Source organism: Salmo trutta, chromosome 3 (genome assembly GCF_901001165.1).
Source record: "Salmo trutta chromosome 3, fSalTru1.1, whole genome shotgun sequence".
In the NCBI taxonomy this organism is placed as follows: domain Eukaryota; kingdom Metazoa; phylum Chordata; class Actinopteri; order Salmoniformes; family Salmonidae; genus Salmo; species Salmo trutta.
This window is the reverse complement of record NC_042959.1, coordinates 24,815,929-24,831,946: the sequence shown is the minus strand read 5'-3', so window position 1 is coordinate 24,831,946 and position 16,018 is coordinate 24,815,929. Positions and strand designations below refer to the sequence as shown.

The 16,018-nt window shown below is 41.9% G+C and overlaps 1 protein-coding gene across 3 annotated transcripts in view; it reads right to left on the bottom strand.

Moving 5' to 3' along the window:
• The window catches only part of LOC115170895 (leucine-rich repeat and immunoglobulin-like domain-containing nogo receptor-interacting protein 2), a 303,513-nt gene that overhangs the window by 228,944 nt on the left and 58,551 nt on the right, over positions 1 to 16,018 (bottom strand). For 2 of the 3 annotated variants that reach the window (XM_029727265.1, XM_029727256.1), the window contains one exon: positions 13,755 to 13,826. The gene's annotated coding sequence lies outside the window, so the exon portion shown is untranslated. Of the gene's footprint in view, positions 1 to 13,754; positions 14,048 to 16,018 lie in introns of those variants that run through there. The other variant, XM_029727274.1, reaches the window with a different exon arrangement.

The window sequence follows — 16,018 nt, the reverse complement described above, 5'->3', positions numbered from 1 at the left end:
CACTAGGTGAGGAAAGTAATCACTTTCATTAAAATATCAGGGATATGGAAAAATACCCCAAGGCTTAAACAGTTAAAGATGGCAGAGATCTGGCCCATTGGATCAAATGGATATTACGTTAATGATCCTACATGCTCCATTTACAGTCATTCAACAACTGATGTTTTTGGAATGTAGAGAGTGAGAAAATGGTGGGGCTGACATTTTCTTTTATTTACTGGCCAATAAGCGAAGACAATTAAATTGTGGACAGTGTCACTTTGTTCCTTGTAGCGCCTAAGAGAGAATGAGTGGAGAGGAGAAAAAGAAAACTTCGGGAAAGATTTACTGTTCAATTACAAACGCGTAGAAGAGTCATTGCCGGACTGTCGGAGTCGAGTACAGGAAGAGTCCAAATTTTACCTCAGGGACAGAGATATCCTCGTAGCCTTTGACAGTAAAAGAGGAAGAGAACAGTCATTCTATTAAAATTGCCAGTCCTTCACAAAAGGAAAATAAAAGGTCTACTCTCAGAAGGACAAAGACAGTGTAGGCACAATCAGTATTTATCTCAGAGCCGGGCTAGCTGGGCTATGTGTGGGGTTTACTGCTGAATTTCAATCATTTACAAGGACTGTTAGCATTTCTGCTGTGATCAGCATATTTGGAAATGTCAAAGTTCAGGTTGTTGAGAAAAAACACCAGTCTGGACTACAGCTACAATGTTTATACTGTAGTTTTAAAAGTTTGTCTAAAGCGTTCAGAACTGGAGAAGAAAAGCTTTTGATGAGCATTCTCTTGAAAATCTGAGGATAGAGAGCAGAGAGAGGCAAAATGATTGAAATGTTGCCTGATGATGTTAGGGTTGAGGATAGATCATTGGCCATAGGCCTCGAGACCAATCAATGCCCTTCCCCTTCTTTTCTTGGGAGAACACATGATTGATGAGCAGTAGTGTCAGATTACCAAAACAATGTTTAAATGATTGATAACAACACACTATTACCCCATGAATGATGACTGCCCGAAAATATGCCCTCTGGTGAACTGATTTCAGAGAATAGGCTATGAAACTGATAGAGTAATTAGTGACCAATTAAAACACTAGACTGAGTTATTATTTTTGGGGGTGACACTTGCATCGACATTGCCCCTCTACTATTGTAATTATGCAGTGTTGCCTTGTTGTGTCTTAAATCTTACATACGGTGCATTCGGAAAGTATTCAGACCCCTTGACTTTTTCAAAATTTTTGTAACGTTACAGCCTTATTCTAAAATTGATTAAATTGTTGTTGTTTTTCTCAATCTACACGCAATACCCCATAATGACTAAGTCCAAAAAGTTTTTTAGACATTTTTGCAAATGTATTGAAAAAAACAACTTAAATATCACATTTACAAGTATTCAGACCTTTTACTCAGTACTTTGTTGAACCACCTTTGGCAGCTATGACAGCCTTGAGTCTTCTTGGGTATGATGTGGCAAGCTTGGCACACCTGTATTTAGGGAGTTTCTCTCATCCTTCTCTGTCAGGTTGGATGGGGTGCGTCACCGCACAGCTATTTTCAGGTCTCTCCAGAGATGTTTTATCGGGTTCAAGTCTGGGCTCTGGCTGGGCCACTCAAGGACATTCAGAGACCCGAAGCCATTCCTGCATTGTCTTGGCTGAGTGCTCAAGGTCGTTGTCCTGTTGGAAGGTGAACCTTCGCCCCAATCTGAGGTCCTGAGAGCTCTGGAGCAGGTTTTCATTAAGGATCTCTTTGTACCTTGCTCCCGTCATCTTTCCCTCATTCCTGACTAGTCACCCAGTCACTGCTGCTGAAACACATTCCCACAGCATGATGCTGCCACCACCATGCTTCACCGTAGGGATGGTGCCAGGTTTCCTCCAGACATGACGCTTGGCATTCAGGCCAAATAGTTCAATCTTGGTTTCATCAGACCAGAGAATCTTGTTTCTCATGGTCTGAGAGTCCTTTAGGTGCCTTTTGGCAAACTCCAAGCGAGCTGTCATGTGCCTTTTACTGGCTTCCATCTGGCCACTCTACCATAAATTCCTGATTGGTGGAGTGCTGCAGAGATGGTTGTCTTTCTGCAAGGTTATCTCATCCCCACAGAGGACCTCTGGAGCTCTGTCAGAGTGACCATCGGATTATTGGTTACCTCCCTGACCAAGGCCCTTCTCCCCCGATTCCACAGTTTGGCCAGGTGGCCAGCTCTAGCCAGAGTCGTGATGGTTCTAAACTTCTTCCATTTCAGAACGACGGAGGCCACTGTGTTCTTGTGGACCTTCAATGGGTACCCTTCCCCAGATCAATGCCTCGACACAATCCTGTCACGGAGCTCTACAGACAATTCCTTCGACCTCATGGCTTGGTTTTTGCTCTGACATGCACTGTCAACTGTGGGACCTTATATTGACAGATGTGTGCTTTTCCAAATCATGTCCAATCAATAAAATTTACCATAGGTGGTCTCCAATCAAGTTGTAGAAACATCTCAAGGATGATAAATTGAAACAGGATGCACCTGACCTCAATTTAATTCTCATAGCAAAGGGTCTGAGTACTTATGTAAGAAAGGTATGTTTCGTATTTTTTATAAATTTGCAAACATTCCTAAAAACCTGTTTTCGCTTTGTCATTATTGGGTATTTAATCCAGTTCAGAATAAGGCTGTAATGTAACAAAACATGGAAACAGGGAAGGGGTCTGAATACTTTCCGAATGCACTGTATATCAGTCACATCATTAAATCCTAATCCTTCACCAAGCAACGACCAATCTACAAGCACTTCTAAGGCAAAAAAAACCCTATTTACCAGCGAGCAATACCTTAAGGAATTTACAATATAAGCCTTTTTTGAATGCCGTAGATCAACACAGCATGTTTTTCCCTCCTCCGTCTCCTGAATGCTGGGTGGTGTGGTGTTAGTGCATGTGTGTTGTAGAGAGAGAGATTAAGAGCAAGAGAGAGAGTTGTGTAATGTAGTGCAGTAGTGCAGCGGTGGATGGCTGGGTCGTGTGCACTCTCTCAGCCTCCATTATCTCACCAGGCCCTCCGCCATACATTGGCAGTCGAAGGCCCCTGCTCTTCAAACATGCATGTAGGAACCGCTCCAGGTAATGTTCACTAATTGTGTGGAGAAAACTGCGGCCTGACAAATGCATGGTGAAAGGCAGGGGGAGGAAGAGGGAGGAAGATGGAAAAGACAGGAGATGGATGGAGGGACGGAGGGAGGAGGAAGGGATGGAGGAAAAGGAAGGAAGTGGTGAGAAAAGGAAATGGTGGGAGGGAAGGGGAAGGGAGATAGAAGAAGAAGGGTACACAGAGATAGTGGAGATGGAGAGACAGAGAAAGAGAAGGCAAAGGGATAGAGCAAAGGAAAGGAGTCACACTGAAAATCCCTGGTCAATTTGCCAGTGAGCGTGTTCAGTATCATTCCTCGTGTTTTGGTTAATTCAACGAGTAACTCTCAAACCCTCTCTCTTGCACGCAACATGCATACAAAATATATTTTCCCCTTTAAGTAAATCTGTCCGTCATACAATCTGGTGGGCTTTTTTCCCCTTTTATTCTCAGCTTTCAATTTAAATTACATAATGAGGTTTTTTTAACAAAAGGGGCTTTTTTATGCTTGTGCATGCTTATGTTATAGTTTTGTTTCTACAATGTTCAAATGTTCCGACTGTCACTAAGAACTTTTCACATACTCGTTGACCCCAGACAGCTAAATTTACAACCTTTTCCTCTTACTGCACCCTGCATTTAGCATTTAGCCCATAGTGCTTGGGTTAAAGAAGCAAAAACTGCTCCCTATCACTTGTTCATTGCTTTGGAGTCTACACCTAATGCAAATACCCTTTCCTAATGAAAGGAACCAAAGGGGGACAAAAGTGCTGCCCTTTGAATTTAACAATCACCTTTCAAATTATCTTCCCACGTGGAATTCAGTCCCAATGCAATTTGTCTCCATTGAACTAGCTGGGTAGGCCAGAAAACAGAGATAAACCCAATGTTGGAACCCCGATAAGCCCAATGTACACTACATGATTAAAAGTACGTGGACACCTATTCATCAAACATCTCATTCCAAAATCATGGGCATTAATATGAGGTTGGTCCCCCGTTTGCTGCTATAACAGCCTTCACTCTTCTGGGAAGGCTTTCCACTAGATGTTGGAACACTGCTACAGGGACGTACTTCTATTCACCCACAAGAGCAATAGTGAGGTCGGGCACTGATGTTGGGCTATTAAGCCTGGCTCGCAGGTGTTCGATGGGGTTGAGGTCAGTGCTCTGTGCAGGCCAGTCAAGTTCTTCCACACCGATCTCGACAAACCATTTCAGTATGGGCCTTGTTTTGTGAACATGGGCATTGTCAGGCTGAAACAGGAAAGGCCCTTGCGACTATGTTTGAAACACAGAATCGTCTAGAATGTCATTGTATGCTGTAGCATTAAGATTTCCCTTCACTGGAGCTAAGGGGCCAAGCCTGAACCACGAAAAACAGCCCCAGACCACTATTCACCCTCCACCAAACTTTACAATTGGCACTATGCATTGGGACAGGTAGTGTTCTTCTGGCATCCTCCAAATCTAGATTCGTCTGTCGGACTGCAGATGGTGAAGTGTGATTCATCACTCCAGAGAACATGTTTCCACTGCTCCAGAGTCCAATGGCAGCAAGCTTTACACCACTCCAGCCGATGCTCCAGCATTGTGATCTTAGGCTTGTGTGCGGCTGCTCTGCCATCGAAACCCATTTCATGAAGCTGCCGACGAACAGTTATTGTGCTGAAGTTGCTTCCAGAGACCGTTTGTAACTCTGTAGTGAGAGATGCAACAGAGAGCAGATGATTTAACCACGCTTCAACACTCGGCGGTCCCATTCTGTGAGCTTGTGTGGCTTAACCGTTGCTGCTCCTACACGTTTCCACTTCACAATAACTGCACTTACAGTTGACCGGGGCAGCTCTAGCAGGAAATAATTTTGACAAACTGATTTGTTGGAAAGGTGGTATCCTAAGACAGGGCCACATTGAAAGTCACTGAAATCATCAGTAAGGCCATTCTACTGCCAATGTTTGTCTATGGAGATCGCATGAACGTGTGCTCGATTATATACACCTGTCAGCAACGAGTGTGGATGAAATAGCCAAATCCATTAATTTGAAGGGGTCCACATACTTTTGTATATACAGTGCCTTGCGAAAGTATTCGGCCCCCTTGAACTTTTCGACCTTTTGCCACATTTCAGGCTTCAAACATAAAGATATAAAACTGTATTTTTTTTGTGAAGAATCAACAACAAGTGGGACACAATCATGAAGTGGAACGAAATTTATTGGATATTTCAAACTTTTTTAACAAATAAAAAACGTAAAAATTGGGCGTGCAAAATTATTCAGCCCCCTTAAGTTAATACTTTGTAGCGCCACCTTTTGCTGCGATTACAGCTGTAAGTCGCTTGGGGTATGTCTATCAGTTTTGCACATCGAGAGACTGACATTTTTGCCCATTCCTCCTTGCAAAACAGCTCGAGCTCAGTGAGGTTGGATGGAGAGCGTTTGTGAACAGCAGTTTTCAGTTCTTTCCACAGATTCTCGATTGAATTCAGGTCTGGACTTTGACTTGGCCATTCTAACACCTGGATATGTATTATTTGTGAACCATTCCATTGTAGATTTTGCTTTATGTTTTGGATCATTGTCTTGTTGGAAGACAAATCTCCGTCCCAGTCTCAGGTCTTTTGCAGACTCCTTCCAGAATGATCCTTTATTTGGCTCCATCCATCTTCCCATCAATTTTAACCATCTTCCCTGCCCCTGCTGAAGAAAAGCAGGCCCAAACCATGATGCTGCCACCACCATGTTTGACAGTGGGAATGGTGTGTTCAGGGTGATGAGCTGTGTTGCTTTTACGCCAAACATAACGTTTTGCATTGTTGCCAAAAAGTTTGATTTTGGTTTCATCTGACCAGAGCACCTTCTTCCACATGTTTGGTGTGTCTTCCAGGTGGCTAGTGGCAAACTTTAAACGACACTTTTTATGGATATCTTTAAGAAATGGCTTTCTTCTTGCCACTCTTCCATAAAGGCCAGATTTGTGCAGTATACGACTGATTGTTGTCCTATGGACAGAGTCTCCCACCTCAGCTGTAGATCTCTGCAGTTCATCCAGAGTGATCATGGGCCTCTTGGCTGCATCTCTGATCAGTCTTCTTCTTGTATGAGCTGAAAGTTTAGAGGGACGGCCGGGTCTTCGTAGATTTGCAGTGGTCTGATACTCCTTCCATTTCAATATTATCGCTTGCACAGTGCTCCTTGGGATGTTTAAAGCTTGGGAAATCTTTTTGTATCCAAATCCGGCTTTAAACTTCTCCACAACAGTATCTCGGACCTGCCTGGTGTGTTCCTTGTTCTTCATGATGCTCTCTGCGCTTTAAATGGACCTCTGAGACTATCACAGAGCAGGTGCATTTATACGGAGACTTGATTACACACAGGTGGATTCTATTTATCATCATTAGTCATTTAGGTCAACATTGGATCATTCAGAGATCCTCACTGAACTTTTGGAGAGAGTTTGCTGCACTGAAAGTAAAGGGGCTGAATAATTTTGCACGGCCAATTTTTCAGTTTTTTATTTGTTAAAAAGGTTTGAAATATCCCAAAAATTTCGTTCCACTTCATAATTGTGTCCCACTTGTTGTTGATTCTTCACAAAAAATTACAGTTTTATATTTTTATGTTTGAAGCCTGAAATGTGGCAAAAGGTCGAAAAGTTCAAGGGGGCCGAATACTTTCGCAAGGCACTGTATAGTGTAGGTAGCCCGATAAGCCCAATGTAGGTAGCCCGATAAGCCCAATGTAGCGAGTACGGTAAGCCCAATGTAGGTAGCCCGATTAGCTAAATGTAGGTAGCCATATAAGCCCAATGTAGTTAGCCCGATAAACCCAATGTAGTAATCCCGATAAGCCCAAAGCAAAGAATACACAAGCGGTGGATTTAGTAGGATTGTCTCGTAACAAAAAAGTGGGATACTTTTTTCTCTTTCTTGTGATGGCAGGAGATTTTCATTTCCTCGACTGTCATATTGCATGAACAGTTGAAGTCGGAAGTTTACATACACTTAGCTTGGAGTCATTAAAACTCATTTTTCAACCACTCCACAAATTTCTTGTTAACAAACTGTGGTTTTGACAAGTTGGTTAGGACATCTACTTTGTGCATGACACAAGTAATTTTTCCAACAATTGTTTGCAGACAGATTATTTCACATACAATTCAACCGTATCACAATTCCAGTGGGTCAGAAGTTTACATACACTGAGATGACTGTGCCTTTAAACAGCTTGGAAAATTCCAGAAAATGATGCCATGGCTTTAGAATTTTCTGATAGGCTAATTGACATCATTTGAGTCAATTGGAGGTGTACCTGTGGATGTATTTCAAGGCCTTCAAACTCAGTGCCTCTTTGCTTGACATCATGGGCAAATCAAAAGAAACCAGCCAAGACCTCAGAAAAATAATGGTACACCTCCACAAGTCTGGTTCATACTTTGGAGCAATTTCCAAACGCCTGAAGGTACCACGTTCATCTGTACAAACAATACCACAGAAGAATAAACACCATGGGACCACACAGCCGTCATACCGCTCAGGAAGGAGATGCGTTCTGTTTCCTAGAGATGAACGTACTTTGGTGAGAAAAGTGCAAATCAATCCCAGAACAACAGCAAAGGACCTTGTGAAGATGATGGAGGAAAGAGGTACAAAAGTATCTATATCCACAGTAAAACGAGTCCCATATCGACATAACCTGAAAGGCCGCTCAGCAAGGAAGAAGCCACTGCTCCAAAACCACCATAAAAAAATCCAGACTACGGTTTACAACTGCACATGGAGACAAAGATCGTACTTTTTGGAGAAATGTCCTCTGGTCTGATAAAACAAAAATAGAACTGTTTGGCCATAATGACCATCGTTATGTTTGGAGGAAAAAGGGGGATGCTCGCATGCCGAAGACCACCATCCCAACTGTGAAGCACGGGGGTGGCAGCATCATGTTGTGGGGGTGCTTTGCTGCAGGAGGGACGGGTACACTTCACAAAATAGACGGCATCACGAGGGAGGAAAATGATGTGGATATATTGAAGCAACATCTCAAGACATCAGCCAGGAAGTTAAAGCTTGGTCGCAAATGGATCTTCCAAATGGACAGTGACCCCAAGCACACTTCCAAAGTTGTGGAAAAATGGCTTAAGGACAACAAGTGAGAATCTTGTGGAAGGCTACCCGAAACGTTTGACCAAAGATACAGTTTAAAGGCAATGCTACCAAATACTAATTGAGTGTATGTAAACATCTGACCCACTGGGAATGTGATGAAAAAAATTAAAGCTGAAATAAATCATTCTCTCTACTATTATTCTGACATTTCACATTCTTAAAATAAAGTGGTGATCCTAACTGACCTAAGACGGGGAAATTTTACTAGGATTAAATGTCAAGAATTGTGAAAAACTGAGTTTACATGTATTTGGCTAAGGTTTATGTAAACTTCCGACTTCAACTGTAAATATACTCAGGTATAATGTAATATAAATTACTATATGCAGTACAGAGCCGCAAATATGATTGTCATGTTCTAATAATAGGCAAAACTGGCTGACTGTAACACAATATTACCCCATTGATTATTGTTATTCAAATACTACTTTGTTGTGCATTATCTGTTATATGCAGTGGTGTAGTGCTTAAGGCGGCAGGTAGCCTAGTGGTTTGAGCAGTGGACTAGTAACCGAAAGGTTGGATCGAATTCCCGAGCAGACAAGGTAAAAATCTGTCATTCTGCCCCTGAACAAGGCAGTTAACCCACTGTCACAGGTGTCGTAAGGATTTGACCAAAATGCAGCGGGAATGTGTATACTCATCTTCTTTTATTTGGCAGAAAGAAGGAAAACCAAAACAAAAGTATACAAAAATAACAACGATAAACAGTCTTGTCATGCACACAGCTAAACAAGAAACAACTACCCACAAATCCCATAGAAAAACACCCCCTCTTAAATGGGACCTTCAATTAGAAGCAACTAGGAGCAGCTGCTTCCAATTGAAGGTCAACCCAACAAACACCACATAGAAATAGACATACTAGAACACCACATAGAAATAGACTAACAAGAACATAGCCCAACAAACCCCGAAACACTCTAAACAAACACACCCTGCCACGTCCTGACCAAACTACAATAACAAATAACCCCTTATACTGGTCAGGACGTGACACCCACTGTTCCTAGGCTGTCATTGAAAATAAGAATTTGTTCTTAACTGACTTGCCTAGTTAAATAAAGTAAAAAAACGTTAAAGTACTACTTTATTCATTCTTTGGGGTATCTGGCCTGCACTTTACTATTCATATCTTTGTCAACTTTTACTTCACTACATTCCTAAAAAAAAAGTATGTACTTTTTACTCCATACATTTTCCCTGACACCCAAAAGAACCCGTTACATTTTGACAGGAAAATGGTCCAATTCACACTCTTATCAAGAGAACATCCCTGGTCATCCCTACTGCCTGATCTGGCGGACTCACTGAATAAAAAGGATTTGTCTGTAAATTATGTCTGAGTGTTGGAGTGTGCCCTTGGCTATCTGTCAATAAAAAAATAACAAGATAATTGTGCCCTCTGGTTTGCTTAATATAAGGAATTTTAAATGGTTTATACTTTTACTTGTACTTTTGATACTTAAGTACATTTTAGCAATTCCATTTACTTTTGATACGTAAGTATATTTAAAACCAAATACGTTTACTTAAGTAGTATTTTACTGGCTGACTTTCAATTTTACTTGAGTCCTTTTCTATTAAGGTATCTGTACTTTTACTCAAGTATGACAATGGAGTACCCCTGGTTATATGCTGCTTTTATCTGACGGAAGATGAACATGAGGTGCTAATTTGATATAGGGAGCCCAGATACAACGTCTGAATAGGTTTCAGCGTCTTCTAAGGTAGTAAGAAGCTTTTTTCTACCATGGCTTTAAGGCTTCCATCTCCACAGGAGGAGGATGCTCACGAGGGGCATTATGGGGGAGATTTCCCTGCAGCATTTGCTGTAATGTTGCGGCTGAGCCGCGGTAGAGCCGCCCGTCCTTTAGAGATCATTGCCCATGTTCAATGGTCTCCTCAAAGGCTTTAGCTGGGTTTAAAACAGTAGTACGGCTGCTGATTACCAATAGTGCTGCTGTCGCGTCACTACATTCCCTCACAGGAGAAAAAAGATAAGGGAGCGCTCTAAAAATAACAACAGCTGATGAAGGGAGATGTGCAAAGATGTGATTAGCAGCTTACCGTGACAAGTAAATATCTGTATTAGGGTTTAGGATATGCATACTCCTAAGGTATAGTATACATTCAATGACATTTTCAGATGTAGGATCTTAATTTGAGCCAGTTTGCTACAGCAGGAAAATAATTCCACAGCAGGAAAGGTGAATTATTTTGTGGATTTTAATTAATGGACATTTTCTGTAGGAGTTGAGCCATTTTTAATTACGGAAAAACAAGTCTGAAGTGTTAAAGTGGAAATTATAAACTTTATAAGCCTTTTTAAACATTGAATAGTCTACAAGTTTGCATTTCTTGCTGTGCAGGACATTTCGCAGCAACAACAGGGATCAAATGAAGGTCCTTTTAGTCCATCCTGGAGCATTGTGGTTGTCTTGGTATAGATGTTCCCCCAAAACAAACCAGACACTGTTATAATTCCAACATCAAAGTTGATTGTTGTTGTAGGATGTTATCAGAGAGAACATTGGGTTTTCCTCTCACATTTGAATTCTGCCATTTCCTTCATCAAAGGGGACCCATGCTCCAATTTTAGTCAGTGACAGCCTTATTAACCCTTTACAGGGCACATCTATTTGTATTTCAGATAGCAAACTTTATCTGGCTACAAAACAGGAAATTCATATCCCCAGCATCTGTATGGATGTAAAATACAGGGATTACTGTAGGTGCATGTGTGTCATTTTTACTGCTATCGACCTATTTATGGCATTGAGCCTGTAACAGTGATGCGGGGCCTTCAGTTTCGGGACAAATTCTCTTTGCAGAGTTCTTTTTCCTTTTTAGAAGAAGTATAGCATACTACATTACCATAAGTATGTGGACACTTATTCGTCAAACATCTCATTCCAAAATCATGGGCATTAACATGAGGTTGGTCCCCCGTTTGCTGCTATAACAGCCTTCACTCTTCTGGGAAGGCTTTCCACTAGATGTTGGAACACTGCTACAGGGACGTACTTCTATTCACCCACAAGAGCAATAGTGAGGTCGGGCACTGATGTTGGGCTATTAAGCCTGGCTCGCAGGTGTTCGATGGGGTTGAGGTCAGTGCTCTGTGCAGACCAGTCAAGTTCTTCCACGTCGATCTCGACAAACCATTTCAGTACGGGCCTCGCTTTGTGCACATGGGCATTGTCAGGCTGAAACAAGAAAGGGCCTTGCCACGAAGTTGGAAACACAGAATCATCTAGAATGTCATTGTATGCTGTAGCGTTAAGATTTCCCTTCACTGGAGCTAAGGTGCCAAGCCTGAACCATGAAAAACAGCTCAGACCACTATTTCTCCTCCACCAAATTTTACAGTTCGTACTATGCATTGGGACAGGTAGTGTTCTCCTGGCATCCTCCAAATCTAGATTTGTCCGTCGGACTGCCAGATGGTGAAGCGTGATCCATCACTACAGGGAACGTGTTTCCACTGCTCCAGAGTCCAATGGCAGCAAGCTTTACACCACTCCAGTCGACGCTTGACATTGAACAGAGTGATCTTAGGCTTGTGTGCGGCTGCTCTGCCATCGAAACCCATTTCACGAAGCTGCCGTCGAACAGTTATTGTGCTGACATTGCTTTAACCTATTGTAAAAACACCCCTGCACACTGCAGTCATCAATGGAAAGAAAACACATTATTATTATTGTAGAATCAGTGACTTTCTTACTCTCTGACACCAATATAAACAGAGAAAAACAGGTATAAACTCTCAGTACAGGAGTAACTGGCTGTGTGCTGTGCCAGTGTCTCTGTCCCAATGTACAATGTCCTACCATTCCCAGTACAATGTGGGAACATAGAATGGGTGGGATCCGGTGCCATGACTGGCACAGGCCTCTAGTCAGCTGTAGCACACAAAGGGAGGATTTGTATTGGGTTTGAGTTGAATGATCCTGGGTCAGTGCCCTAGGGCCCTATTCACCTAGAGTCACCCCTGTCCTGATGCTTAAGCCCTCAATCAATTAATTATACTGCCTCAGTCTTAAGACTACTGCAGTAGAAAGACAAATCCACTGTGTTACATCATGTGTGCTATTTTCCCTGGAAACACTGATCATATCTGACATTATTTGTTATATGTGTTATTGACGTAACCCAGTATTGCTGTAATCAAACCATTTATACTTACATAAAAGAACAATTGAAATGGAAAGCTTAGTAATGATCGAAAATGTCAATGATAATCATGTGATTAACATATTAAACCATCATGTTGATGACCTCTTTTTTAGAAACATGAAAATGGAAATTGCCAATGGCTGTATATGGTAACAAACATACAGTAGCATGCATGCCTTTGGGTCTATGCATCTGCGTCACCGGATAGATAGAGCTTGATGGGTTGAAAGAGATGCATTGCATTTCAGTACCTCAAATTCATTGCATTTCAGGCTCTGCGTTACATTTTAGTCTCTTAAAGCCCAAGTTTAATTTGTTTTCATCTGATCTCTTCTTAATGCTACCTAGACTATTTGCATTGTGTGCCCCCCCGATCCCTCTTTTTACGCTGCTTCTACTCTCTGTTTATCACTTTAACTATACATTCATGTACATAATACCTCAATTGGGCCGACCAACCAGTGCTCCCGCACATTGGCTAACTGGGCTATCTGCATTATGTCCCGCCACCCACCACCCGCCAACCCCTCTTTTACGCTACTGCTACTCTCTGTTCATCATATATGCATAGTCACTTTAACCATATCTACATGTACATACTACCTCAATCAGCCTGACTAACCGGTGTCTGTATGTAGCCTCACTACTTTTATAGCCTCACTACTGTATATAGCCTGTCTTTTTACTGTTGTTTTATTTCTTTACTTACCTATTGTTCACCTAATACCTTTTTGCACTATTGGTTAGAGCCTGTAAGTAAGCATTTTACTGTAAGGTCTACACCTGTTGTATTCGGCGCACGTGACAAATAAACTTTGATTTGATTTGACATATGGATGTCAAGGCTGTGTCATTTTTTAAATTTGCTTCCACTGTTAGCATGCATATATTAGTATTTGAAACCTGTGTGAAGACACACACACACACCTTTGAAAAGCCACCCACTGCTTTTTCCTTTTCTTATAACAAGCAGTGACAACAAGGATGAAGAGGCAAAACATAGCAGATTGAAGTTGCTTTTAATCAACTCTGACTATATCGCACATCTTCACCTTTAATCGGTGCTGCCAAGTAGAAAATAAATATCTTTTTTCTGTAATAAAGTATTTAGTGGCTGTGGCCAATTGTGTACAGTCTATGATTAACTTTTATTTTTTTGTGGGGCTATGACGCCAAGGATGAATAATCCGGGCAAACTTGACTATCAAAATATGTAATCATAGTGTGAATATTGTGCCGTTTTAGACCTCTGGACGAATCTACCCCTGCATAACACTGACGTAACCAGGCAACTTACCATATCAAAACATGGGCGGACAACATGGTTCCTTTCTGGCTAGAGAAGATGAGGGACCATTGAAGAGTCAGTCTGAAAGGCAGAGAAAGAGAAGGGCAGAGTTAGTGTCAGGATATCCTTAATGGTTGAGATGATATGTTAATGGTAGGAGAGCTCAGAGATTTAGCCTGTCAGTTCACTGGACACGAAGTCATCCAAGAGCTTTCCAACAGTGTCTAGCGACTTCTCTCGAGAACCATTATTTCTTAAAAGACGGAGAATGAGATAAAATACGCTGACTGTAGAGTTTACAATAGAGTGAACTAAAAAACAATAGAGAACAAAATAACACTAGAGTGAACTAAAAAACAATAGAGAACAAGAGAACAAAATAACACTAGAGTAAACTAAAAAACAATAGAGAACAAGAGAACAAAATAACACTAGAGTGAACTAAAAAACGTAATGAGAATGAAACAAACAGGCACATTTATTTATTTTTCTTAATTTTTTTTAGATTGATTTCCTACCACACATTAGATAGTGTTGGTTAGATACACTGTCGTTGTGCAGAATGGAGATTTTTAAAATGTGACTTGAAGTTTCCCTGACCCATATTAAGCCTAAGCCTGGACTAAAAACCATGCCTATGGAATTGCTCCGTTGAAAAATGTGTTTTATTCCAGGCCCATGTGTTTAACTTGTCATGGAAACCAGCCTTTAGAACTAAAGTACAGTATATTCTCCACTGGAAATTATCCTGCATCTAACAACCAGCTATGTGTTACCTTGTTATTTCCTCCACAGCAAATGTTATTATACGACAGCATAGTCGTGGAACGCCATGCCCTCATTACTGCTAAACTGTTTTGAATATCTGACAGTGATATGGCCATTGATCTCCTCTTTTCGTATTGCACTTGGCAGCTTCGTGCGCTTTATATTTCCCACCCCAACATAACCACGTCTCTTATGTTTCACCGTGTTGCATTTGAAATGAAGAGAAAAGACAGAATAGAAAAAGTCTGCCTCTCACTGAAAATATAAAAAGGGGAGACTTTTTGACAGTCTCAGGGTAAAAATGAGCTCACTTGCACTGTTGCCCGGAAAGTTATGAGCCAGCAGAAATGTGTATGACAGGTAGAGTGAAATAGAGCAGAGGCTTTCTGACACAAGCCTTTTAATGACTGGGTCTAGTTTTTGGTAGCTTTTCATTACGCCTTTAAAAGGTAGCCTGCAGAGGTTTCAGCGTGCAGACTGGTGGGGTTTGGCACAGGTGGATGGACACAGCTGCTGGCTCCGTCTGGCTATGTCTGGCCCCACTCTCATCCCCCAGAGAGAGGGATAGACAGGGGGAGGAAGGGATGGATGGATGAGGGGAAGGATGGTGTCTGTAATGGTTGGGGGATAGGGTGGGCAGCCAGACTAAGACTGTCATGGCGGTGCCCTAGAATTGGGCTTGAGATCTTTACTCGTCAATGACTCTGTCCCCCAGTGGAGAAGGCTCAGAGGAGAGAGGTTGCCCAGATTGTGAGGTATTCATATGGGTGGGGAGAAGGTTGGTGGTTCAGGGGGCTCAGTTGGCTGGAATGTGGTGCTTGCAACACCAGGGTTGTGGGATTGATTCCCACCTGGGCGAAATACTGAATCTGTTCTGCAAGTTGCTATGAATTAAAGTGTCTGTCAATTGACCATAATGTTAAGTGTTTCCATTGTTAGATGGTTCCATTCTAGCTGGACTCTGTCGATGAGGATACTATCTAAATATATTTTCAGTCCACCCACTACAGAGCCAACAGCCAATAAAGAGCATAGCCCAACACAAGTGCTGGTCAATTGAAAAGGATTACTCATTGAAAATACACAGGCTTGCCTCTGTTAGGGCTGAAGTATGTTAGAGAGGGTTGGGAGGAAAGTACTGTTATTTTCTAGCTAGCTCCATCTACATTTCAGCCCCAAACAGGCTTTCCCCAAGTGTGCTAATCATCTTGTGAGTCTCTCCTCACCCAAAGGCCTGCATGGGGTCCATCTTTTAACTCAACGCCATGGAGATTTTCCATTCAGCCACTCTCTCTCTGCTATGGCCCACTGCATAGTCTCCTCTGTCCTGGAGCTTTGCAGCATTTTACAGTTTCTGGCCCTGCATACCTTACCTCCCTCCCTCCCTCCCTCCCTCCTGTTTCCCTTCTTTCTCTATCTATATTTCACTCCATTATTCTCTTTGTGTTCTCTTTCGCTCATCAAATCTCATTGTTTCACTCATTCTCTCTCTTCCTCGGTTCAGT